Below are 26224 nucleotides of genomic sequence, written 5' to 3'. Positions count from 1 at the left end.
CAAAGTCATCGCGGCCAGAGATATACCAATTTTGTTTCCTTTAATTTCTCAAAAACTACTGAACGGATTTGCACCAAATAACCAGAAGCTTACTCTGCGTACCGAAAGCTAGCTTTCTGCCAGATTTGGTGTAATTCCATCCAGTGGTTCGGGCTGTAGTCGTGTTCAAAGCCTCCATGAGAAGTAACATGGGAAACACATGTTTTTTACCCCCCCTTTTCTCTGCCCCCGCTTCGGGGATCACCCTGAAACATTCCGTGCACAACAAGAATCTCTAGCATACTTTTTTTTAAAAGCTTGTGGGGATTCGTCAAATGGCACTAAAGATACAGGCATGTCAAATAACGCCTTTCTTTTGGAAATATGGTCCTAACTACTGTGACTACCTAGTGGTGACTGCCATTTACATATGCACCATAAAACACCACTATGCTCAACAAAGATGCCAGCCCTCCAGGGTGATATTAATGCCAATGTTCATTTAAACATAAATGTTATATATGTATTGACTTAATCAGTCACATTCAGGAAAAGATGCATTGATCCAAACATTTAGCAAGCACTGCTCATAATCAGAGGAATAATCTGGGAAAAAGTAATACTGAACTTATAAATCATATTGGTAACTGAGAGGGCCAATTCACAAGACTTCAGGCAGATATTATAGAGATGTCGGTTTATAATGGCCTTAAATGCATTCTTGTGATTTTCTTCTTATTCTCTAAATGGAATAGGCCTACCCCACCCAGAGATCAGATAGCATGATAGTTGCCAAGCTTGCATTAAGGGAGCTATACCACCACATTTGACCTACCAACTTCTATTGACACAAATCGTGACTCCACCTTTAAGAATGACATTTTGAAGTTGATTTGCGCAGCTTTTTTATGAAGGTTCCATTATAGCTATTGTCCTCAATCATTTGGCATAGTTGAGAGGATGAATGAGACCATCAAAAACAAACTAAGTGAGCATCCACTAGTTTGAATTGGCCAGATGTCCTTCCTTTTGTCCTGATGAATATTACAAGTACCCCAGATAAACAGATTAGTCTTTCACCCCATGAAAGACACTGTTGTGAAGTGTGCATGAGTCCTGCAGTAGATCCATACCACTCACACATAAAGAGTGAAGACACTGGATGAAGAATTACTTTCTCCAGTTGATATGTCTCCACAAAGGTATAATTAACTACAGTATATAATGATGTGGCCTAGGGTTTTCACTGAACTGTGGGTTTAGGGTTACAGTTCTGACTGGCTGTCAGGGCTAGGGTTCTGATTGGTTACTAGGGCGTATGTTCCTATTGGATTTAGGGCTTAGGGTTCTGGGTTTGATTGGCTACTAGGGCTAGGGCTATGATTGGTTCATAGGGCCAGGTCTCCCATTGGCTCTAGAGTTGAGGGTTAGAGTTAGAGCTGGGGTTCTATTGGCAAATAGGGCAATTTAAGCCAAGAGTTCAGGGTGTCTCAGCCCGGGTGTCAAGACTAAGGGCGGAGAGGACAAAGGCAGCTACCTGTTCGGGCCTGTTTAGGAGTGATCGTGCCAAGGGCCAAAGATGCTGCCAAATTTTTAACTCACCATCTACCACCTTAAGCCCTCCACATCCACAAACATCCAAGCAAAATATCAGCAATGGCATTCTAGTCATATAGCACAAACAAAACTCATACAGATTTCAGTGTCTCAACAACCACCATAAAACACCACAAACCACACCTATACACAATTCTACCACAACTATAACACTATGGCACCTTAATTCTCAGACATAACCACAAAACACAACTCTATCTTATACCACATCCACATCTCACCCAACACAGCACAAAGCCACATTATACATAACTTTAAAGCATCCAGACACACACTCCCTATTCATACAAAACAGCAGCCCTATCCTCTCGTCCTCCTAACAAACCCCTTTTTATGACAAAACCTATATTCAGATTTCCATCACACCATCAACCATCCACAAACACCCTCATCCCCTTTTTACCAGATGTACAACCATACAATCCCTACACAACACATATTACCTCTTCCAGATATGAAATCTAATACAAACACTCAGAACTCTTGTCCATCTCCTCTTACACACCACATACACTCTTCTCCAAACCACATCACCACCCCCTGTACTATTCAAATACTACTCACCAGTAGTTACTCACATATAAATCCTTCAGAGAAAACCACTGTATCAATATCTCCGCTCACTACTCCACAAAAAGAAAACACACACCAGTACATCAAAATAACACACACTTTCATTATACTTCCCGTCACACTCACCCCCACCCTCATGACTACACAAATAATACAAATCCTGAACTAACTTCACTCCTAAATTCTCAGTCTTCCCCAACATACACCACATACACCCCAACACACAAACATTAATTCACCTGCCTCTTATCTAGTGCACTAATTAGAGCCTTAGAATATGATCCACATGCTCCACCACCACTCCTATTCCATACGCCTTCCACCCTAAACAGACACAAACAAACTAAATAGCATGCCACTCTTCACAATTTTGCATCCCCATGTCTATTACATTACTATTAACATGGCTGCTCTACAAAAAGAACACAACTCACCATGTCACTCTCAACTACCATACCCACCACCAGCACACACAGACCCAACAAACTGCCTTCTAAGCCTACTGGATGAGGAACACAATATAGAAAAACAACAGTATAATGATCCTCATACAGTTAATATCAGCACTAACGACACATCAGCTACAAGTTCAACATATACTGATCACTCTTCTACAAAATAAAACTACACCACCACCAAAACACAATCTCTAAACTGCCTACTCATAAGTGCTTGATCACTCTTGTTAGAAATTGGGTCTTTGTTTGGCAGTCAGGTTACCCCCTGTCCAAGCAAGGACCCTCTTTCTAGTCAGGGTAAGTCACACACAATCTAAATTATCCTGTTCCCACCCTCTGGTAGCATGGCACTGAGCAGTCAGGCTTAACTTCGAAGGCAATGTGTAAAGTATTTGTGCAATAAATCATGCAATAACACAGTGTAACACCACAAAAATACACCACACAGTATTTAGAAAAATATAGAATATTTATCAGACTAAATGCAGGTCAAAATTACACGTTGAGATATCACTTTAGAAAATGATAAAAAGAGTCTTTAGTCTTTAAAAAGCAACATGTGTCTCTTGCAAGCACAAAGTACCTGGTTTGCGTAAAAATGTTCCGCAAGGGGCTGCAGAGGAGGAGATGCATGGATAATGGGGAGGTGTGCGTCGGATTCCCCAGGGCCTTGTGTCAATTTCCAGCATGCAGACATGGATCCTCTTCGCGTTGTGGTGTATTTGGACACCCCGGGGATGATGCAGAGAAATTCTGGACGTGCAGGACGAAGTCACTGGAGCTGCGTCGATCCGGTGGGCGATGCGGGGAATCTTCTGTCGCATGGCAGGCGCTGCGTCGATTCTTCTCGCAGGGAGTTGGGCTGTGTCGTTCTGGCTCGGCTATGCTTCGATCCAGTGGGCCATGCATCAAAGTTGAGGTCACAATGCTGGTGCTGCATCGATCTCCTCTTGGGGAGCCCGGGCTGCGTCGTTTCAGTTTGGCGTGCGGTGATTTTCTCACCGCAATGAAGGCTGTGCGTTGTTTCTGGCAGGCTGTGCATCAAATTTTCACCACACAAGGAATTCTTTACAGGATGAAGTCTTTTTGGCCCTGAGACTTCAAGGAACAGGCGGCAAGCTCTACCCAAGCCCTTGGAGAGCACTTCTCAGCAGAGCCAGAGGGCAGCAAGGCAACAGCAGGGCAGCAATCCTTTGTAGAAAAGCAGTTAGGTGAGTCCTTTGGGCAGCCAGGCAGTTCCCATTGGCTGGTTGCAGGTTCTGGTTCAGAGTTTCTTCACCAGTGGTATCTTGTCCAGAAGTGTCTGAGCTGGTAGGGTTAGAGGCCCTGTTTAAATACCCAAATGTGCCTTTGAAGTGGGGGAGTCTTCAAAGAGTGGCTTAGAAGTGCACAAGGTCCCCCTTCAGTTCCATCCTGTCTGCCAGGGTCCCAGTAGGGGCTGTGGCAGTCCATTGTTTGAGGGCAGGCCACTGTCCTTTGACATGTAAGTGTCAGGCCCTCCACCCTCCCAGCCCAGGAAGACCCATTTAGCATGCAGATGTATGCAAATGAGACTGAGCATCCTGTGTTTGGGGTTGTCTGAGAGGAATGCACAAGGGAGCTGTCAACTAACCCAGCCAAACATGGATTGTAAGGCACAGAAGGATTTAAGTGCAGAGAAATGCTCACTTTCTAAAAGTGGCATTTCTTAAACAGTAATATTAAATCCAACTTCACCAGTCAACAGGATTTTGTATTACCATTCTGGCCATGCTAAATATGACCTGGTTACTCCTTTCAGATCAGAATCTACCACTCAAACAGTATATGAGGGTAGCCCCAATGTTAGCCTATGAAAGGAGCAGGTCTCACAGTAGTGGAGAATGAAGTTAGGAGTTTTACAATACCAGGACATATAAACCACACAGGTACATGTCCTGACTTTTACCTCCATAGCACTCTAACCTATGGGTTACCTAGGGCATACCGTAGGGGTGACTTATATGTAGAAAAAGGGGAGTTTAAGGCTTCACAAGTAATTTTAAATGCCAAGTCAAAGTGGCAGTGAAACTGCACACACAGGCCTTGCAATGGCAGGCCTGAGGCATGGTTAAGGGGCTAATTATGTGGGTGGCACAGTCAGTGCTGCAGGCCCACTTAGTAGCATTTAACCTACAGGCCCTGGGCACATGTAGTGCACTTTACTGGGGTCTTACAAGTGGATTAAATATGCCAAATGGTTATGAACCAATGTCACCATGTTTTAAGGGAGAGAGCATATGCACTTTAGCACTGGTTAGCAGTGGTAAAGTGTGCAGAGTCCTAAAAACAGCAAAACAGTGTCCAAAAAATCGAGGGAGGCAGGCAAAAAGTTAGGGATGACCACTCTAAGGCTGTCAGATCTAACAACTATCTAAAAAATATAACAACATCTACGACCTACTCACTGACATACAACCTGACCTGCTCTTCATAACTGAATCATGGTTGGGAGATGACAAAGCCCCAGTGTTGCATGAAGCCATGGTTCCCAGCTATCAAACCATCACACAAACCCCTATAGGCAAAAGAGGAGATGGACTAGCAATAAATCTCAGCAAAACAGAAAACATCTCCATACAAGATTGTGAGGCCCTCATCACCAGATGCAACCGTACACCAACTCAGACACATTTCTCGACACAGTTTCATACCTCATAACACTATACTCCAACCTATGCATTATTGGTGACAATCCCACACACATCGCTGGACACATCCTAGAAGTCATTTTTGCAAACCCAGAATTAGTCACTGTTCAAAGCATCCCACCAGTCATATCAGACCACCATTTGGTAACTTTCAAACATAAAACACAACAAATCAACACACCCAAGACCACATTTTATACATCCACCTATCGACCAAGGAACAAACTCAATTTTGAATACTTAGAAACACAACTGGCAGCCAACACAGATCTACACACAATAAATTCTGTTCAAAAACTTTATGAGTGGCTACAGGAAGCTGTCAATATCCTAATATCACTCAGAAAAACAAAAGCAATACAAAAGAAAACAAGCACCTTGGAGAAACACAGAACTAACAAAGATAAAACAACAAATCAGAAGGCTGCAACAAACCTTGCTCAAAATGAAAAACATGCAAGACAAACTTCAGCTATGCAAACTTAACAAAATATATAAATCATTAACCGAAAAAGCCAAAAAAGGTTCTGGGCAGACAGAATTCAAAATGCTATAGCTGTAAATAAAGAATTTTATAAAATTCTCAACGCATTTCAAAAACCTAAATGCATGCAAGGAACTTATCCCATTACTCAAGAATTTTAAATGGCCCTAACAAAGTCGGCTAAACCATGCATGTCGTTTCAATGCAAGCGCAACAATGCTTTCCTGAACCACGACTCTCCGGATCTCTGCCTTAACCACACATATGCCTAAACCACGCATATGCGTGGTTAAATCAGAGAGCGGCCTGCCATCTAGATGTGCAGATGGGTGGAGAAGAACAGAAGAGGAAGGATTGGGAGAGGCCCAATTGGGTGGGGGGTCAAGGTTATTTTTTTTTTACAGGGGGCAGGGTTTTAGGGTTCAGGGTGGGGTAGTTTTTAGAGGAAAAGGGCAGTTTTCAGGAGTGGGGTCAGTTTTAGGGCTGAGGGTGGGGGCCTGGGGTCAAGGTACATTTTAGCAAGGGCATAGAGAGTGGAGAGATGAACAGGAAGGATTAGAAGAGGTAAGTGGGGCTGGGTTGGGGGTGGTAGTTTTTAGGGTGTGGTGCTTTAAGGCTCAGGGTGGGTGGGGGTAGTTTTTTTGACAGGGGTAGGGTTTTAGGGCTGAGGGTAGGGGGTTGGTTAGTTTTAAGGGCTAAGGCCAAGTTTTAGGGCTCAGGGTGGTAGTGGAAGGGGCAGTTTTCAGGGGTGGAGGTCAGTTTTAGGGTTGAGAGTGGGGGGCTGAGATTGAGTAATTTTTAGCAAGGGGCAGGGTTTTAGGCCTCAGGGCTGGGGTAGGAGAAGGGTTAGATTTAAGGGCAGAGTGGGTCAGTTGTAGAGCTCAGCATGGGAGGGCAGGGTGGGGTCGATTTTTGGGGCTCAGGGCGGGGGGGTTGGGGTAATTTTAAGGACAGGGCAAGGTCAATTTTAGGGCTTAGGGTGGGGGTGTTGGGACAGTTGTAAGGCCAGGGTGAGGTCAGTTTTAAGGCTCAGGGCGGGGGAAGGAGCAGTTTTAATGGCTGGGGTGGGGTGGATTGCAGAGCCGGGGTAGTGGGCTTTAGGGGCAGGACGGGGGGCAGCAAAGTGCAATTTACCACCCATATAGCTTATGCAATCATGCTTTTATAATGAAATTTGTTGTAAAGATATGCGTGGTAAAGCCATGTGTGATAAATACTCAGTTGTGGTTCGGACCATGCTGTTTAGGCATGTGTGGTTAAGGCATGCGTGATTGTGTCATACAACCCTCAAGATTTCACAGACAAACTGGCAAATCATTACACAGCCAAGGCAGACACATGGGGTTACTATTTGAAACAAAGGAAAACCACCAGCATCAACCAGTTTCCAAACATCCCCTCCAAAAGTGAACCAAACAGCCAATGCACTTCTTCAAACAAATATCACTGTGAGTTTATGGATCTGGTCAAAGCATGCATGCCTTCCACCAGACATCTTCAAGAACATCCTTTAATTACAGGAATTTTTCCTTAAGACCTTAAAAATGCACACATATGCCCGATAATAAAGAAAACAAACCTGGACCTGCATGACCCCAACAACTACAGACCAATTACAAATGGACCTTTCCTGAGCAGACTGATAGAAAGAGCAGCTTTTGCCCAGATGTCACACTTCATTAAAGATAATTCCCTACTTTCAGACTACCAAACTGGATTCCACCCTGGAAGAGACTCTGAATCCACCCTCATCACCATCTGGGATGATCTTAAAAAAATATTAGACCAAAATAGAGTTGCTGCACTACTTCTCCTGGAACTCTCAGCTGCCTCTGATATAGCTGACCATGACACCCTAATACAAAGACTCTATGAAGCCGGAAAAGAGGGCACTGCTTTCGACTGGATCATATCCTACCTTCAAAACAGAACAAATGTCATCCGTACTCCTCCTTTCTCATCTAGACCCTACTTCACAAAAGCAGGGGTTCCTCGTGGCTCAATCATCTTCAACATCTACATGATGTCTTTACCAGCAATGATCAATGAATTTCAACTCACATGCTACAACTATGCAGATGACACACAAATACTCCTTAAACTGGAATGTCCCAAAGACATTGGAAACTCACAAACCTTCAATTGCCTCAAAGCCATTGATCAGTGGATGACATGAAGCCATTTCAAACTGAATGCTTTCAAAACAGAAATACTCACATGTAACAATTGAAAAAATTATGACCTGCTCTGCTCCTGGCCTGACGATCTGGGACCACCTCCTAAAGTTTCTAAGGAAGTTAGAAACCTTGGAATTACCATTGACTCTGAGTTAACAATGAATGCTCAAGTGGACAAATTAGCAAGATCAGGATTCATCTGACGCATCTTCCCCCACCTCGGATTTCTACAGAAGGTGCAGGCTGCTTTCTCTCTTGTACTATCTAAACTGGATTACACCAATGATGTGTCTCTTGTATTATCTAAACTGGATTACACCGTCATCTTGCTAACATGGAACATTTCTATCTACTATGAAAAAACTACAACGCATTCAGAACTCGGCTGCCAGACTACCCCTACATAAAAATCCACAAGCCCACATCTTCCATGCCTTGAGGGCTCTACATTGGTTACTGGTTGCCAGAAGATCCACCCTCAAGCTAGCTGCTTTGTACCATCCATAAAGTAATACATGGAACAGGATCACTTTTCATCAGGAATAAAATCACAAAATACATTTCAAAAAGAGACTTTTGCTCAAGATTGGTATCCTGCCTCAAAACACCTGCATACAAGAAAAAGAAAATAGGTGGTAAATCTTTTGCTGTTCAAGTGGCCAAACTAATGAATTCATTACCTTCAAATATAAGATCCATGGATACCTATCTCATCTTCAGAAGACTACTTGAGAGCTGGCTCTTTCCTACATAAGTACATTACTCAAACAGAAATGGACTGTCTATCCCTATATATGTAAACATTTATGTTTCATTATATGTATATATCTAGATATGTGTATTTCATTGTACAAATAGGTATAATAACTATTTTATCTAAAAATATATAGCTCCACCACAGGGTTAGGACTATAATCACAGAGTTTATTCACATCAAGATACCCCCAGCCATCTTCTCCAGTCCCTCCCCTCAACTCCCTTCTCTGGATTTCTCTATGGTCTTAGTTCTAATTCCATGTTACATCAGAGCATTCTACCTCAGTCACATCTACATATCACCCAGCTTACATATTTTAACACATAAAAATAACAAAACATGTATATATAATATTCAAATGTCCTTAACATATATGTTATTTACATATCATCCAAGTATATATTACACAATATGCCATTAAACATGCTATTTTTTTAAACAATCTATCGTACTAAATTCATATGTTTCTTAGTAAAATTCAAGTCTCTGATTCATATTTCATCCTCCACATGCCTATGTAAACTTTGTGGACACTTGTATAAATTTCCAGAACTCCATATGGATCCATCCATTAGGATGACAACATTCTTTTTTACATCTTTTACTTGCATAGGTTTGGAGAGCTTACTTTCTCCTTTTTTACTATTCCACCCCTTTTTATCACTTCCCAATAATTCTATCTAATTTCCATAGTCTTAACACCTTTCTTCATATCATAATAATTTTTTGCTTATTTGTTGTCTCTCCATTACACTTTCTTTCCACCGCACAATCTACCCACAAGCACTCATTGTTCTTTAACCATCCTGGAACCTTCTTCAAACATGGTTCCCTTCCCTTTAAAGATATAAATCTTGAAACTCCTGTCACAGAATGAGGTGATACTCTGTAAGCCCAAGTCAACTTCTTCAATTAATGTCTCCACAACAATCTATTGGTTAAGGAAAGCTGTACATTTTCCATAATTAAACAATTTATTCTTTCAATTAATCCATCACCCTGGGGTCTAAATAAGGCAACTCTCTCATGCTTAACACCCCATTTCTCTAAAAACAAAATCATACTTTTGGAGACAAATTGTACTCCATTATCTGATACCAATTCCATAGGAATACCTTCATCCATGAATACTTTCTAGAAATGTAAAATTGTATCAGTAATGTCCCCATTTTTAATGATGAACCACCTGGAATGGCAGTCAATTAGATCAATCAAGTACTTGTTTCTTGCCCAAAGTTTCATAATGAGACCTATAAAATCAATTGCTACCCTTTCCCATGGTCTCTAGGGTATACTCACATAACTCAAAAGAGGTTATCTCACTACTTTTGTCTTATTGCTTTTGGCACACGCATAGTACTCCTTAACTACACCTTCAATACTTTCATCTACTGCAGGCCACCAAAATGACTGATGTACTCTCCTCTTCGTCATATTACGGCCTGAATGCCCCTCATGTGAAATTTGAATAACCTGTTTTCTAAGCCCTTTCTGCAATAGAATTTCATGTACACTCAGTTCATCCTGCACATTATGGTACCCTTTTATTTGGCCATGGCCAGCTTGTCTGACATTCCATCCTTCAGAAATACACTTTCTAATTTCTTCCAGTGCTTCATCCTCTGACATGGCTTTGTCCCACTGCTCCTTATCTTGAGCCAATATTTCTTTCTGCTCTACCACCACATCAACATCTATACCCATATCCTTGTCTAATTCCTCAACAGACATTCTAAACAGATAATCAGCAATCCCATTTTTCAAACCCTTCACATACTCAATTTCAAAATTGTATTCCAACACTGACAACATTCATCTTGATATCCTTGCCATTACATTGCCCTCTAATCCTTTCCCTCCTTCAAACAAATGGATCAAAGGCGTATGATCGGTCCTAATTTTGAAAGGTAATCTCCACACAAAGTATCTGAAATGTTTGACTCCCCCAGTAACAAGTTAAAGCTTCCCTCTCAATAACTGAATAAGAAGCTTCTGCTTTCTGGAGTCGTCTTGAAGCAAATCCAATTATTTTTTCAAAACCTTCCTTAACCTATGTCAACACCACACCTAAACCCACATTAATAGATTCTGTATATTTATACGTTTTTGCTTTTACATCAAAATGCCATATTATAGGAGCTTGAAGGATCCCCTTTTTATTGTATTAAAAGCCAGGTCACTTTTTTCACACCATTCAAAATCAACCCCTTTCTTTATTAACAGTCTTAAAAATTCTACAATTTCTGTAAAGTTCCTCACAAACTTAGAGCAATATTCTGCTAGCCCTACAAAAGACTTCAATTGGTCCTTGTTTGTTGGTATCAGGGCTTTTACCACTACCACCACAATATTCCTTTAAGGCTTAATGCCATCTTTGGGGATTTCATGTCCTAAATAGGTGACTTGTGTCTTCTTTAATTGACACTTCTCCTTTTTTATTGTTAGTCCATACTTTCTAAGACATTCCATTACATTATCCATCAGTTCATCGTGTTTCCTTTCTTTCTTTCCTACAATCAAGATATCACCCTGGAAACAAAGTCCTCTTTGAGTCGATGCCTATCCAAAAGGCATTCTACAATAACAAAATGCTTCCAGCGGTGTTACAACTGATGTAAGAGGTTTTGAGTCTCCATGCAAATCAATCTGATGGTAGGCAGCTGACATATCTATTACACAAAAAATTGTATCTCCACCCATATCAGTAAACATTTCTGAAATGTTGGGTAGAGGTTGTCTGTCTACCCATATGTTCCTATTAAAGTGCATACATCAACACACAATCAAATTTTGTCCCCTTCTTTAGGGGCTACAACTATGGGTACCAACCATCCAGAAGCTTAGATGGGCTCTATAATCCCTTGTTCCAATAGTTTATCAAGTTCATTTTGTAAAGGTTCTCTCATGAAATGAGGTACATTGCTGACTCTATGTACTACAGGAGTGGCACTCTTCTTAAGAATTATCCTATGTGAAAAGCCTGTAAGTTTACATAATTTATCCATGAACATGTCTGGATATTTTCCATTAAGTCACAAACCTTCAATTCATTCTTAACAAACCCTACAACTTGCACTTCAATTGTCATAATCGGTTTCTTAGCATTGAGGTTCAGAAATATGTCAAGGTCTTTCTGGTGATGCCAACTAAAAAGGTCTGGTCCTTCTTCCATTATATATGCACGCCCCAAAACCTTTTTCTTTTCAAAGCTTACCCCCATTCTTTCCATTCCTACTATTTCAATAGTTTTTCCACCATATCCTACGGCTTTAATGTCAGCTTTCTTCCAGTTTGTCATTCTCTCATTCCAGTTTTTGCTGTCAGTTTCTTTTGACAATAGAGTTACAGATTTCCAGAATCTGCCAGCATTCTGACTTCACATTTGTTCAGACTCACATTACAATGGTGTTTCTCCAATTTACTGGCACTTTCTTTGCTGATTTCTGGAACGGAACAAGTCATGTCAATTGTGTATTCCCTGTCTATTTTGCAATATTCAGTACCAGTGTTCACAGATAACACCAGATTTTGTGTGTTTTCACATGTATCATCTACTTCCTTAACGCTCACTATTTTGTCTTTGGATTTGCATACGTTAGTGAAATGACCTCTTCTCCCACAATTCCTACATACGAATTCATCCTACACGTGGTACTGGAAGCAATTTGACCAGGAGCATCACAACAATAACATTTGATTACTCTTGTGTTTGTCTTTTGTGATACCACTGGAACTTGCTTTTTGTTCTCAGTTGTGTTTTTTGGTTGATTATTATTATTAGACTTCACTTTGACTTTCAAAATTTCCTCTACTGGTACATGGGCTTCTGACACTTATTTGTAAGGCTGATTCTTTAGTGCTTCATTGCCACTACATTTTTCCATCCCCCTTATCCATTACTGTGTGTGTTCCAAACTTTTAGCAATTTCTCTGGCTTCTTCTAATGTGGGAACTTTCATTAACAACTTCTCTTTTAGTCTTTTACTGTTTGTATACCATAATATTTGATCTCGTATGAGAGAATCATTTAAATTTTCAAATTTGCATGTTGAGACAAACCCCTTAATGCTGCTACATAGTACATAATATCTTCATCTACTTCCTGTACTCACAAAAATAACTTATGCCGTTCTAGAACCACATTTATTTTCTTCTCAAAATGAATTTCTAACATCTGTAAAGTCATTTCATATACGTTACTTGGTTGACCATCACCCATCCCCAAAGAAATCTTATTAAGGATTACGTTCCTCATTTATTCTTCGTCCTTCAACTCCAAGATGAAGAAGTAGAATAAAACAAAAAAAGGTGGAGCACACCATGACTCAATTATTGAACATCTGATGATAAAAAATAATTGCTATAGTCTAGTACATAATTGTATAAAATACACAGCTATATAATGAAATACAATAAGAAATCAGTAGCGTAAACAGCTGGGTGTATATTTTATAAGTGCTTGTTATCTTTACTAATTAATATTCACAATTATAAAATATGTATCATATCTATTTATAAGTTTACACATTCATAAATACATAATCTAATACAAATACAAATACAAAAATGCAAACAGTTTTAAAAATACATAGCAATTTCCATCAAATTTCAACCCAAAGTGATTGCAAATCTCAGATGTTCAAACTTTGTAAATTCCCAGCCAACAGACATGAACTTCAGCCAACACTTGTTTCGTCCTATCTCAGGACTTTTTCAAGGCTGATAAAATGGTAACATGAGAGAATTATGTTATACAATTTCTAATATGTATTTATTAGATCACAAATAGTTACTAAAAATTCTAATACTAAAACTATCAAATTAAAAAAACACACTACACAGATTATCTGAAGAACAAACACCTAATGTCCCACAGAGCATCATTTTTCAAACATTTGTGTAACAAAAGTATATAGAAAATGTGCTCCAACACCCATCACCCATGCAAGATATAGGAATGGGGCTCAGAGGAAAAGACCCTGTGATAGCCATAGTCCAAAAACCTTAATTAACTGTACAGGAGTGAAACATGCAGTAGTTGAAAAACCCTCAAGTCCCAAGCAGTACAAGTCCTATAGACTGAATGTACCTAATTCCATTCCAATGTACATCATAATTTCAAAGAACGCAAAACTGCGGAAGAGAATGAGAAATTTATCAAAAGAAAAAGGAAACCGCATATTACCAATTATATATATTATCCAACAAGTGACCACAGACTACAAATGCACCAACCTCAAACTTTTCTCCAAATTTCTTGCAACAGGATCCCAAGATAGCACAAATCCAATTCTATATTTCCATAGCGGAGTCTCCAAAATTTAAAGGCAATATGCACAACAAGTGTTTTACCGGCACTCATCTAAACAAGGTAAACAGTAAAAACATTACAATCTGCATTAAGAAAAGGTACTGAAAAAATGTAAATGTTTTTTTTCTAATAAATCAATTTATTATTAATCAACCAAGCCATACATGACAAACATTCAATCATCCAATCAGATTTTTATATCTCTAGACACGAAATTTAAGTAGCTTTTACGTGTCATTGTCATATCTATATTTCCACTACATCCTATAACTACAATGTTTCTTGATCTGTGCAACATTATTTATATCCATAAACACGTTGTCTGTATATGAAACCTCACATCAACTATCCAACCTCTGCTAATGAGAAAGAGTGTTAGATGTATCGACACCATCTCACAAGTCTGAGGATTAGTCATAGACAGAAAACCATTCATACTCATCTTATGGTAAGAATGGATAATGTATAAAACATACTCATGCACCACGTGTAAGTAAACTGACGCTTTGACCAACACTCTTCAGTTAGTAGTGAAAGCGCTCTCAGTCATTGTTACCTGTGTCTCCTAACCTCTATTTTTGACTCCACACAGCATTCTCCGAAAATATGAGCAAACCTGAGTCCGATACGGCACGTCCATTTAAAAGACAAAGGCCCTCATTGCAGCGCTGCCCAGGGGATTACGAGTCCCCCTACCGCCAGCCTTTTCCTGGCGATTTGAACCGCCAGGAAAAGGCTGGTAGTACGGGGAGTCGCAGGGCCCCTGGGGGCCCTTTGCAGCTGTTTACTGTCTGCTATGCAGAGAGTGAAAAGCGCGATGGGTGCAACTGCACCCGTCGCACAGCTGCAACACCGCCTGCTCCGGACGTGATCCCCGCTGGGCCGGCGGGCAAAAACCAGGTTTCCACCCGCCAGCCCAGCAGGGATCTCAAAATGACCGCGGCAGGAGTGCGGCCGCATTGGCGTCCGCCCGGCTGTCAGATCTTAAGGTCGTAATGAGGGCCATAGTGTCCAATCAGGGCACAGTTTGTGCATTCTCACTTCAGTGAAAAGTGAAAGCATTACCAATCGTAAATATGGTGGCCATGTTGGGACAGGCAAGAGTCGTATTATGGTTGTCCATCTATTTATTTTTCTATTTTGTTGGGGAAACACTTAATATGATAAGCGTTTCATACAATACATATTGATGCAACATATATTTTTGAAACAGTTTATTCCACATGTCCATCACCCTCCGTAGCTACCCTAAAACAAAAGAGCGCAGAACCTCCACACCAATCATTTGCGCATTACGTCAAGCATTGTTAATCATAAAGACGTTGGCCATATTGGAACAGGCAAGGGTCATATAATGGTTATCAATCTATTCATTTATCTGTCTTGCTACGCTTAATATAACAAGCATTTCATGCTACACATACTGTATGATATATACATAAACTTTAGGAACAGTTTATTCCACATGTCCATCACCCACCGTAACTACCGAGAACGGAACGGCGCGGAGCCTCCAAGACAATCATATGCTCGCTGATCCCTATTACTAACTCCGTTTATATATATAAAATCACTCGTATAACACGTCCCAAAGACCTTTAGTACTTTTTCTTTGAAAACAAGTTAAATAAGTTCCATCGCAGAACTGATCACCAATATTAAGGAAGCACTGTCTTTTTCATATTTACAAATGTTATTTTCAATCCACTAATAATATTTGCCAAATCACAATTAACACAATATTAAATGTTATATGCTTCTGGTCACAGCTGACAAAATAAAGAGAAAAGATGAGCTTGAAATTTCCACCTGTGTGTTAGTCACATATAGAAATTCCTATTTATTAGACATGCGAAATGGTCCCTTATGGCTCTTGGCCTCTGATCACAATGGCCTCTATTAAGAAAGCACCAAGATAGACTATGCTGTATCTTTGTCATAGTTAGTAGAGAAAGAGATAGATGAAATAACAAATATTTTAGTTTGTGTGTGAATCATATACTAAAATTCCTAATTTTTAGACATGAGAAATTGATAGTGTTGTTTAATATTATTTAACATATCCTGTTATTTCCATAGACAATTAGATTGTTTCAAACATTTTAAATTAGTATCAAGTGTTGACTTGTAACCACTGTTCATTTTTATTTGTCTCAGTTCTTTAGTCATAACAGTCACATTATCATTGCAAAAGATGTATCCGCCATGTAATGTACCTATATGTTACTCGCCATCTATTGTGTGTACAGTTACATGAAGTGATGCATCTCATCATCTATATTCATCCCCAATTCTATAGTTTTTAATCTAATTATCCATCTTGCCTCATTTCTTCACAGTTCCATCATCCTGTTCCCACCTCTAGGATGCACAGGAGTTTGACTAATACCTTTATGGTGTGCCTTGGTACAACAATGTGATTTGGTAAATATTATTAGTGAGTTGAAAATAACGTTTGTAAATATGAAAAAGACGGTGCTTCCTTAATATTGGTTGTCAGTTCCTCGGTGGAACTTATTTCACTTGTTTTCAAAGAAAAGGTACTAAAGGTCTTTGGGATGTGTTATACGGGTGATTTTATATATATAAACAGAGTTAGTAATAAGGATCAGTGCGCATATGATTGTTTTGGCCCTTCCGTTCTCGATAGTTACGGTGGGTGATGGACATGTGGAATAAATAGTTCCTAAAGTTTATGTATCTATCATACAATAAGTATAGTATGAAATGCTTGTTATATTAAGCGTAGCAAGACAGATAAATGAATAGATTGATAACCATTAAATGACCCTTGCCTGTTCCAACATGGCCACCGTCTTTATGATTGACATCACTTGACATAATGCGCATATGATTGTTGTGGAAGTTCCACGCTCTTCTGTTTTTGGTAGTTACTGAAGATGATGGACACGTGGAATAAACTGTTTCCAAAATATATGTTGCATCAATGTGTATTGTATGAAATGCTTATCATATTAAGCTTTTCCCTAACAAAATAGAAAAATGAATAGATGGACAACCATTATACGACTCTTGCCTGTCCCAACATGGCCACCATATTTACAATTTCCCTGATTGGACACTTTGGGCCTCATTTTAACGCTGGCGGTCACTGACCACCAGGGTTAAAGTAGCGTTCGTACCACCAACAGGCTGGCGGTACAAAATGCCACATTTTGACCGCGGTGGTACCGCCACGGTCACACCGCCGGGACCGGCGGTATGCCGCCATGGGGGTCCCGGCGGTCGCAATCCGCCAGGGCAGCGCTGCAAGCAGCGCTGCCCTGGGGATTTTGACTCCCCTTACCGCCAGCCTGATCATGGCGGTAGACACCTCCATGGACAGGCTGGTGGTAAGGGGACTCGTGGGGCCCCTGGGGGCCCCTTCACTGCCCATTCACTTGGCATGGGCAGTGAAGGGGCCCCCAGGCACAGCCCCATTGTGATTTCCACTGTCTGCTTGGCAGACAGTGGGAAGCGCGACAGGTGCTGCTGCACCCACTGCACCACCACATTGCCGCTGGCTCCATGAGGAGGCGGCTGCAATGTTACGGCCCACATCCCCGCCGGCCCATTCGGATGTACAAATGCAGCCAGTGGGTTTGCGGGCGCATAGTCGGCCGTTCAACCTTGGCGGGCAGGCTGTGCTGTCCGCCAAGGTTTAAATGAGGGCCTTTGCCTTTTAAATGGACGTGCCGTATCGGACTCAGGTTTGCTCATATTTTCGGAGAATGCTGTGTGAAGTCAAAAGTAGAGGCTAGGAGACCCACGTAACAGCGCCTGAGAGCGCTTTTACTTCTAACTGAAGAGTGTTGGTCAAAGCGTCAGTTTACTTACACGTGGTGCATGAGTATGTTTTATACATTATCCATTCTTACCATAAGATGAGTATGAATGGTTTTCTGTCTATGACTAATCCTCAGACTTGTGAGATGGGGTTGATATATCTAACACTCTTTCTCATTAGCAGAGGTTGGATAGTTGATGTGAGGTTTCGTATACAGACAACGTGTTTATGGATATAAATAATGTTACAGAGGTCAAGAAACATTGCAGGTATGGGATGTAGTGGAAATATAGATATGACAATGACACGTAAAAACTACTTAAATCTCGTGTCTGGAGATATCAAAATCTGATTGGATAAATCAATGTTTGTCATATATGGCTTGGTTGAATAATAACAAAGTGATTTATTAGAAGAAAAAAAATTGTCATTTTTTAGTACCCTTCTTAATGCAGATTGTAATGTTTTTGCTGTTTACCTTGTCTAGATGCGTGCTGGTAAAACACTTAGGGCCATATGTATGAATACATTTTCCCATAGACACAAAATGGGAAAAACTGCTTGCCACATCTGGCCCTTATAGTGCATATTGCCTTTAAATTTTGAAGAATCCGCTATGGAAATATAGAATTGGATTTGTGCTATCTTTGGATCCTGCTGTAAGAAATTTGGAGAAAACTTTGAGGTTGGTGTATTCGTAGTCTGTGGTCACTTGTTGGATAACATACATAACAGATAATATAAATTTCTCATTCTCTTCCCTAGTTTTGCGTTCTTTGAAATTATTATGTATATTGGAATGGAATCAAGGTACATTCAGTTTATAGGACTTGTACTGCTTGGGACGTTAGGGTTTTTCAACTACTGAATGTTTAACTCCTGTACAGTTAATTATGTTTTTGGACTATGGCTATCACAGGGTCTTTTCCTCTGAGCCCCATCTTATATCTTGAATGGGTGATGGGTGTTGGAGCACATTTTCTATATACTTTTGTTACACAAATGTTTGAAAAATGATGCTCTGTGGGTCATTAGGTGTTTGTTCTTTAGATAATCTGTGTAGTGTTTTTTTTTTTATTTGATGGTTTTAATATTAGAATTTTTAGTAACTATTTGTGATCTAATAAATACATATTAGAAATTGTATAACATAATTCTCTCGTGTTACCATTTTATCAGCCTTGAAAAAGTCCTGAGATAGGACGAAAGACGTGTCGGCTGAAGTTCACATCTACTGGCTGAGAATTCACAAAGTTTGAACATCTGAGATTTGCAATCACTTTGGATTGAAATTTGATAGAAATTACTATGTATTTTTAAAACTGTTTGTATTTTTGTATTTGTATTAGATCATGTTTTTATGAACGTGTAAACTTATAAATAGATATGATACATATGTTATGATTTTGAATATTAATTAGTAAAGATAACAAGCAACTACAAAATATAGACCCAACTGTTTACGCTACTGATTTCTAATTGTATTCCCTTAAATATCTGTGTATTTTATACAATGACTTATTTGACTATAACAATTATTTTTTATATTTAGATGTTCAATAATTGAGTCATGGTGTGCTCCACTATTTTTATGACTAACTGGTTTGGCCATTTGATTCCAGTTTGTACATGGTGGCAACGGACGTACTATGGTGTATGAGCACCACAAATACATACAATTGTAATTGAGAATTTGAGGAATGTGCAGCTAAACAGAGTTACTGTTGCCTTTCATGTTTTTGTGATGAAGTAGAATAGCCTTTCTTCGTACTGGGCCATACTTGTCCACCTCAATTGATAAGATATAGGTGAAAAATAATTTCTACCATTGTTTCCACTGTATAGATGGTTCTCTTGGAGGTGTGAGAGATGTAGTTGGGGAAGCTAAATTTTGGTCAGTAATAGTACAGTAAAATAATACAATAGCTCAGTCGATTTGTGCTAGCACTATCAACCTGTAAGTATTCTAATGGTTAATACAATAAGAAAGTCATATAATAAATTAACATTTTGTGTGTTCCCTTGCAGAAGAATCCGACTTCAAAGGTACTTTATTTTAATGAAACTTATAGAGATGACCACATCATCTACTGCCTCAGTCATAAAGTGTCTCAAGAACGATTGCCAAACTATAGGTTCCTTTACCTTCTTGGTTATTTTCCTCTAATGAAAATCATAGAGTCTGCCGTTCCGACTCAGACTTTCCTCTAATGGAAATCAGATACTGCTGTTTTGTCGCAGAAAATGATTGTCAAACTTTAGAGATAAATATGTCTATTGCCCTTCATCTTGTTTATAACTGAGACACAAAGATAACACAGCAGCACTTTAATGTACAAGTTTTCTTTCACAAAGATAACACTGTGGCACTTTAATGTACAAGTTTTCTTTAGCTTGAGAATGAGCAATGAGTATTCATGTTGCAATACTCCTTAGAGCCCGCGTCTAGTTTCTTATGACTACGCCTGATATAGTAACACTTTAACTTTACTGGATTTCTTCCCACTGGTTATTACGATGCAATGAGCTTCACGTGGAAAGTGCATGCTTGGTTTATTCGTGATACGGTTATCACACGCGGTTGCTATGGGCCGACGGACTTAGTTGCCAAAGCTTGCGGTATGTTTTGCTTCAAATCCTCAGGTATACACGCACGCACAATCGGCATTACCGACCACAGTGACTATACCTAGAGAGTTCAAACGTTTCAATTAAAATGCCTCGCTAGCATTACGATTCCAACAAGCTTTGGTTGCATCATTCATGTTGCACGAAAAATATACTTTCTTAATGCTCTTTAAGCATTGTATGCGCAAATGAAAAGTCTTAAATGCGAGGTGCTAAAGATCACTTCTCCACAGTCACTCGCAAGCATTAATTAATAGCTGTCACAGCATTGAACGATATCCTACATAGGTTAAGAGTTCTTTATTCACATATCTGTTGTATTTGGAGGAGAAGATCATGTTTTCCAGGGGTGAAGGTATTTTCACAACTGTCCCCTTCCAGACTTTCCTTCATTGCCAATTACGTAAAGATCCACCACACTGTTAGGATTATAATCACAAAGTTTATTCACATCAAGATGCCTCCGGCCATCTTCTCCAGTCTTTCCCCTCAACTCCCTTCTCTAGATTCCTCTATGGTCTAAGTTCTAATTCCATATTTCACCAGAATCTTCTAACCTAGTCAACTCTGAAATACTCTTTACGTCTTTTTTCACAAATGTATATTTTACTTATGAGTAAATATATATATGTATGTATGAGCAGATGTATGTATGAGTATCTATATATTATGTATATGTGTATGTACGTATCTATGTGTGTATATATTTGTGTATATTATTCTACACTTAACATAGGACATTGCATGATTTCTATATAAATTGTTGGATTAGATGCTCAAGAGTCTCTGTTTTTATTTTATCTATGCAATAAGTAAATATTATCTTAACTATCTACTAGCATTTCACTATTGATATATTGATGAAAGATAAAATAATGTTATTAAAGTACACAAATAAATTAACTTCAAATACTGCAACTCTTAAAAGTCTGTGTTTATGCAATACAACTTAAATCTCAATATATTATATTCCTTACACGTATATTCCTTTATCATGTTATCATGTATCTATATATTTATTACTTTAGTCCTACTGTACAAGAGGAAAAAAATACTCTCTCAAAAGCTTTACTCTGTCTCACTGTCACCCTATACCTGTATCATACGATCCTCTATCTCAAATCTCCGACTCATCCCAAACCCATTCTACCACTACGATCTTCAAAATAACCCTCCTAGACTCTTTCCTCCTGGTTTACTCCAAACCTCAGTTTACTACTATGATCTTCCACAAACCCTACTAAATTTTCCCTCATTGATCTCTTCTTTAACTCATCCCAACCCGCACTTTACTACTATGATCACCCCAATTCCTTTTTACAGCCTTTTCCCTCCTTCATCTCTCCTTTAGTTATTCCAAACCTGATCTTGCTACTATGATCTCCCAATTAACACTTCTAGATTCTTCCCTCCTCTATCCCGCTATTACTCTATTCAATCCAACTAACAGGCTCACGTCATACGCTAAAATTAAATCATACCTCCCTATACTGATACTGTACTCATGTTTCCCTATACTAATCCACCGCTAATCCTTTTGGGTTCTGGAGTAGCATGCTACTCGCCGAAAAGCATTTCAACACCTCATCAGGGGTAGTAAGTGCTATATAAATACAATTACAATTACAGTGTAGGATCTAATATATTGACACATAGGGAAAATTTAGTTTGTGGAATTATTGATAATATCTTTGCTAAAACGCTGGGTTAGTATGTGGACATAACAGGGGAAAAGATTGTTTTGTGTGTACTTTTCTCACTTCTTCTGCAAGTGAAGTGCAACCTACCTACAGCCCCCTTTGATGTATGGTTTAGCTTGTAACATGTTTGTTAGTATTTTTTATTAAAATCAGTTTCTATTGACTTATCTGTCGGATTTCACATTTCATTGGAAGATCTTCCTATGTCCCAAGGTGTTAAAGATGGACTAAAGTATGGAAAATGTCTGAACACAGCTGCACAAATTAACTATAATCCTAATAAACTTAATGGGAGAATGTATGTGGTGTAAGTAAAGAGGAGCATGAGTTTGTTAAGGCATACAATGAAAGAAGAGCGAAAGTTCTGAGAGACTGGAAAGATAAGAATGAGATAAGAGAGCAGATTAAGGCTGAGGAAGAATTTAGGATTTTGAATTTGCACCTAAGTTTGAGAATGACGTATGAAAGAAAAGGTGAACTGGGTATGGTGGAGATGAATATACAGGAGTTAGGTAAATTGAATATGTGGATGAAAGTAGGCGTAAAAGAAATTATGTTGTCAGTGGTGATTTTCTGGTTAGCAAAGAACCATTTTTTGACAAGGATACATTATGTTTGTGTTTGACTGCTTATTTCCACCTGTGCTGTATTTAGGTGGGTTCCTGCTACTTAGTTGTAGTGTTTTGTAGAGCTCATCATGTGAATGAAATTAATGATGGTGTTGGTTTGAAGAAAGTGAAATATGGTTTTTAGTGGACAGTAGTAGATACATTAGGCAGGGATCTTCATAATGTTTAATGCTGTACCACTCCCCCCCATGAAAAAAGATTATGGGAGCCCCTCTGAATATTTCACAATTATTCTATTGAATTGGCAATGTTTAAATATGTGTATACTTATTTAAACATTGCAGTTAAGTTCTGTTACTGTTTTAAAAATGCAATCACATACATGATGCCAAAAAAACTATTCTGGTCAAGCAGGCTATACTAACATGAAAAAGTATCCACAGTGTGAATATTATCCATGGGGGATGGGGGTTTTTAAGAGTATTTGGACTCTCTTCCCTGCTGACACATTCTCCCAGCTTGGATATAAATGACAAAACATGTTAGTGATGGCCCATTACAGAGTGGTTTACTGCTCCTCATTTTGTTCACCTTTAAACAAACTCTGTTATTAGGATAATGGCCGGAGCTAGGTACCCTCCCTGAGATCACCTGAGGGCCCCCTAAGGGAACCCACCCCTAGTTTGAAGACCTGTGTATTAGGAGCTATGATTCTAGCAATAGGTGTGGCTATGAATGATGTGAAAATAAGACATTCGCTATGCTTGTGGACAGGCTTGCTTCTGATACCATTGATGTGTTAACACAGATTCATTCTAAACTAATCCCACTGCAGGAGATTATTTTGCAAAACAGCTTAGCGCTAGATATCCTTCTTGCGAAAGTAGGCAGTGTTTGCAGGGTTTTGAAGGTTAAGAGTGTTGTACCTTCCCACCCGATAACAGTAAGGTTATTAACTCATATGTATCAAATATTTCTAATACTTCCTGTGGAATTTGACCTTTAAAAGAGCATGGCATGTTGGACACAATAGGTCCCTTGGTTAGTGAGATAGGAAAGAAGTTTAGTAATGTTAGTGAATGGTATGATAGTTTGGGATGGCGTATGTTTTTGGTTGCTTTTAACCCCTGTAATAAATGTATTGCTGTGTGCAATTGTTCTATTTCTCTTATTCAAATGTTCTCAGTATTTGTTTTTTCAAATGTGGTTGTAAGAAGAAAGAAAATTGTGAAAGAAAAAGTGGCAAGAATTTGAAACGGATGAATCAACCGGAAACGAGGAGAACATGATGCGGACTGTATTATATTTGCTAATTAGATTAATAATGTATTTTAGTGATTATAGAATAATAAGAGGGTATAGTTATTAGAGATTTTTGTGCATTCATGTTTTTGTGCATTATTAACAACATGCAGAATGTAGTTTTACACTTTATTATGCATGTACAAATTGATATAATACTATTGTCTTTAAAACAAATTTCCTTTGACAAGTAGAAGTGTGCTTTCCTGATCTTTATTAACTAGATCTCAGTTTGAATATCTCCCTTGTCCTTCCACTGTTCCTTTACCTGCTTGTCATTTTTGCAGCACACAGCCAGATACGACCAGTCCAGTGACAAAACTGTAACTATACGTCAAGGTCCTTCTGCTAGGTCCCTGTACACTATTCATTCATAAGAGCTTGCTGTGGTTCATGTAACTAGTTTGTTCTACCATCTCCGGATGGCATTAGCATGGAGGAGGCCGAATTAATATTCATTCAGTGGGCTAGTGTTTAATTGCTAATGCAATATCATGCTTAATAAAACTGTGCTCTAATTTGCTGAGAATGTAACACTTTTGATCACTATACAATGATTCTGCCGGTTTAGTAGTGTGAAAATAATGTATGAAAACCGTCAATTTAGGGGGTGAAACATAGAACGTTCATGTGCTACTAAGGGTGCTGTCCGTTAGTCTCTCAATTTTGCTGCCAAATTGGGACTTGGAATATTTCTTATTTTGTACTTCTCTGTAATACCCTTTTTGCTGCAAGCCTTCATGACATTGACTCTGCACCTTTTGCCTTTGAATTTTTGTAATACATCCTTGAACCTAGGGCTGTTGATCTAGAATTCAGTTATTGAGAGGGCCTTTTTACTAAACTGATTATTTTTTCAGGGACATGTTGCACCATGATATGGAGGTTTAACACTGTCTCCAATTCAGGGAATTATGGGTGTTCTGATTAGGTACATTTTTTAGGTGCAGATTGGAGGGTCCCCCTTGTCCATATATGTGAGAGACAGAGAGGTCAAAATACAGTGAAGCAGGGGCATTTTTAACCTAACTTCACCAGAATAGCTTTAGATTACAACATTCAAAGACATTTTTGTCTACTCCGAGGTTTATATGTCCTAAAATGAGTACATTATCTGGCATCATGGCCGTTTTGTTGGTAGTTACTACATAAATAACCATAAATAAGTATTTAGGACATTGGTATATTGCATGTTGGCATAAATAAAGTTGGATGATGTAATTCACAGAGTGTTGTCCCCTTAGTGGACAAGACATCTTTGAGTCGGCTTGAGGTGCTCCATGTTGTTTTGAATTGCAGCAGAAAACAAGGCTTTGGTGGACCGACGGTGAACTATAACTGTACTTCTCTTCCACCAATAGCTGAGTGTTGCTACTGTCTCCTTACCAGGTGTTGAACAAAACAGATGAATAGTAGAGAGTTACTATAAGAAGTTGGTTGTGGGGGTGAAACCTTGCTCAAGCAGCAACCACAATCCTTGTCTGGGTGAAGTCACAGAATAAATATATAATACATATATACATATGGTTTTGTCACACTGTCATGCCCAATGGTCTCAGCTTAACCAGCTGTATCTCTTTCCGTGATAACCTCAGCTCAGACAGGCCCTCCCCTTATGTGCTCACCAGATTCCATTCACATGATCCCAATCTGCACAGCGCACTGCAGACATTCAGGATGCCTACCTTCAAGAATTCTGGACTTTAATTAGACCCTGCAGGACTGTACTCCATTCCACTAAACAAGCTGAGATATGTACTGCACTGTAGTTGTAGACTGCATTTCTTAATTTGCAGAGATTTCCATCAGCCTGGCAGAAATCTCAGTATCTTCAGAGGAGCCCCCTCCATGGCAGCTTCACTAAAAGCTTTGCACTTTGCTGTCTAGGTGCTTTATTTAATATGACAACACAACAACATTTTCTCTTTTATGAATATAAACTCCCAAAGCAGGAGTTTAATTTTGTAAATCAAAAGACAAATGTCCCTGACTTGATGGGAGTTTTCTCCCAGCGTATGGGCCCATTAATTAGTTTCTGGTCTGGACTGCCAGGCATTCCCTAGTGGTGGTGGGCAGGGAAAAAAGTATGTCAATTTGTCCACCTTTATGGGGCAGATGGTCTGAGGTACTTAGAGCTGGCCTGATGTCCTTGGGGCCTTGTCTATGGTTCCACCTGCAGTGCTTGTAGACATCCCCCCAGTGAACACATGGGC

This window comes from Pleurodeles waltl, chromosome 1_1 (assembly GCF_031143425.1).
Source record: "Pleurodeles waltl isolate 20211129_DDA chromosome 1_1, aPleWal1.hap1.20221129, whole genome shotgun sequence".
NCBI classification, from domain to species: Eukaryota; Metazoa; Chordata; class Amphibia; order Caudata; family Salamandridae; genus Pleurodeles; species Pleurodeles waltl.
The sequence above is the reverse complement of the archived record's forward strand: the minus strand, read 5'-3'. Positions refer to the sequence as shown.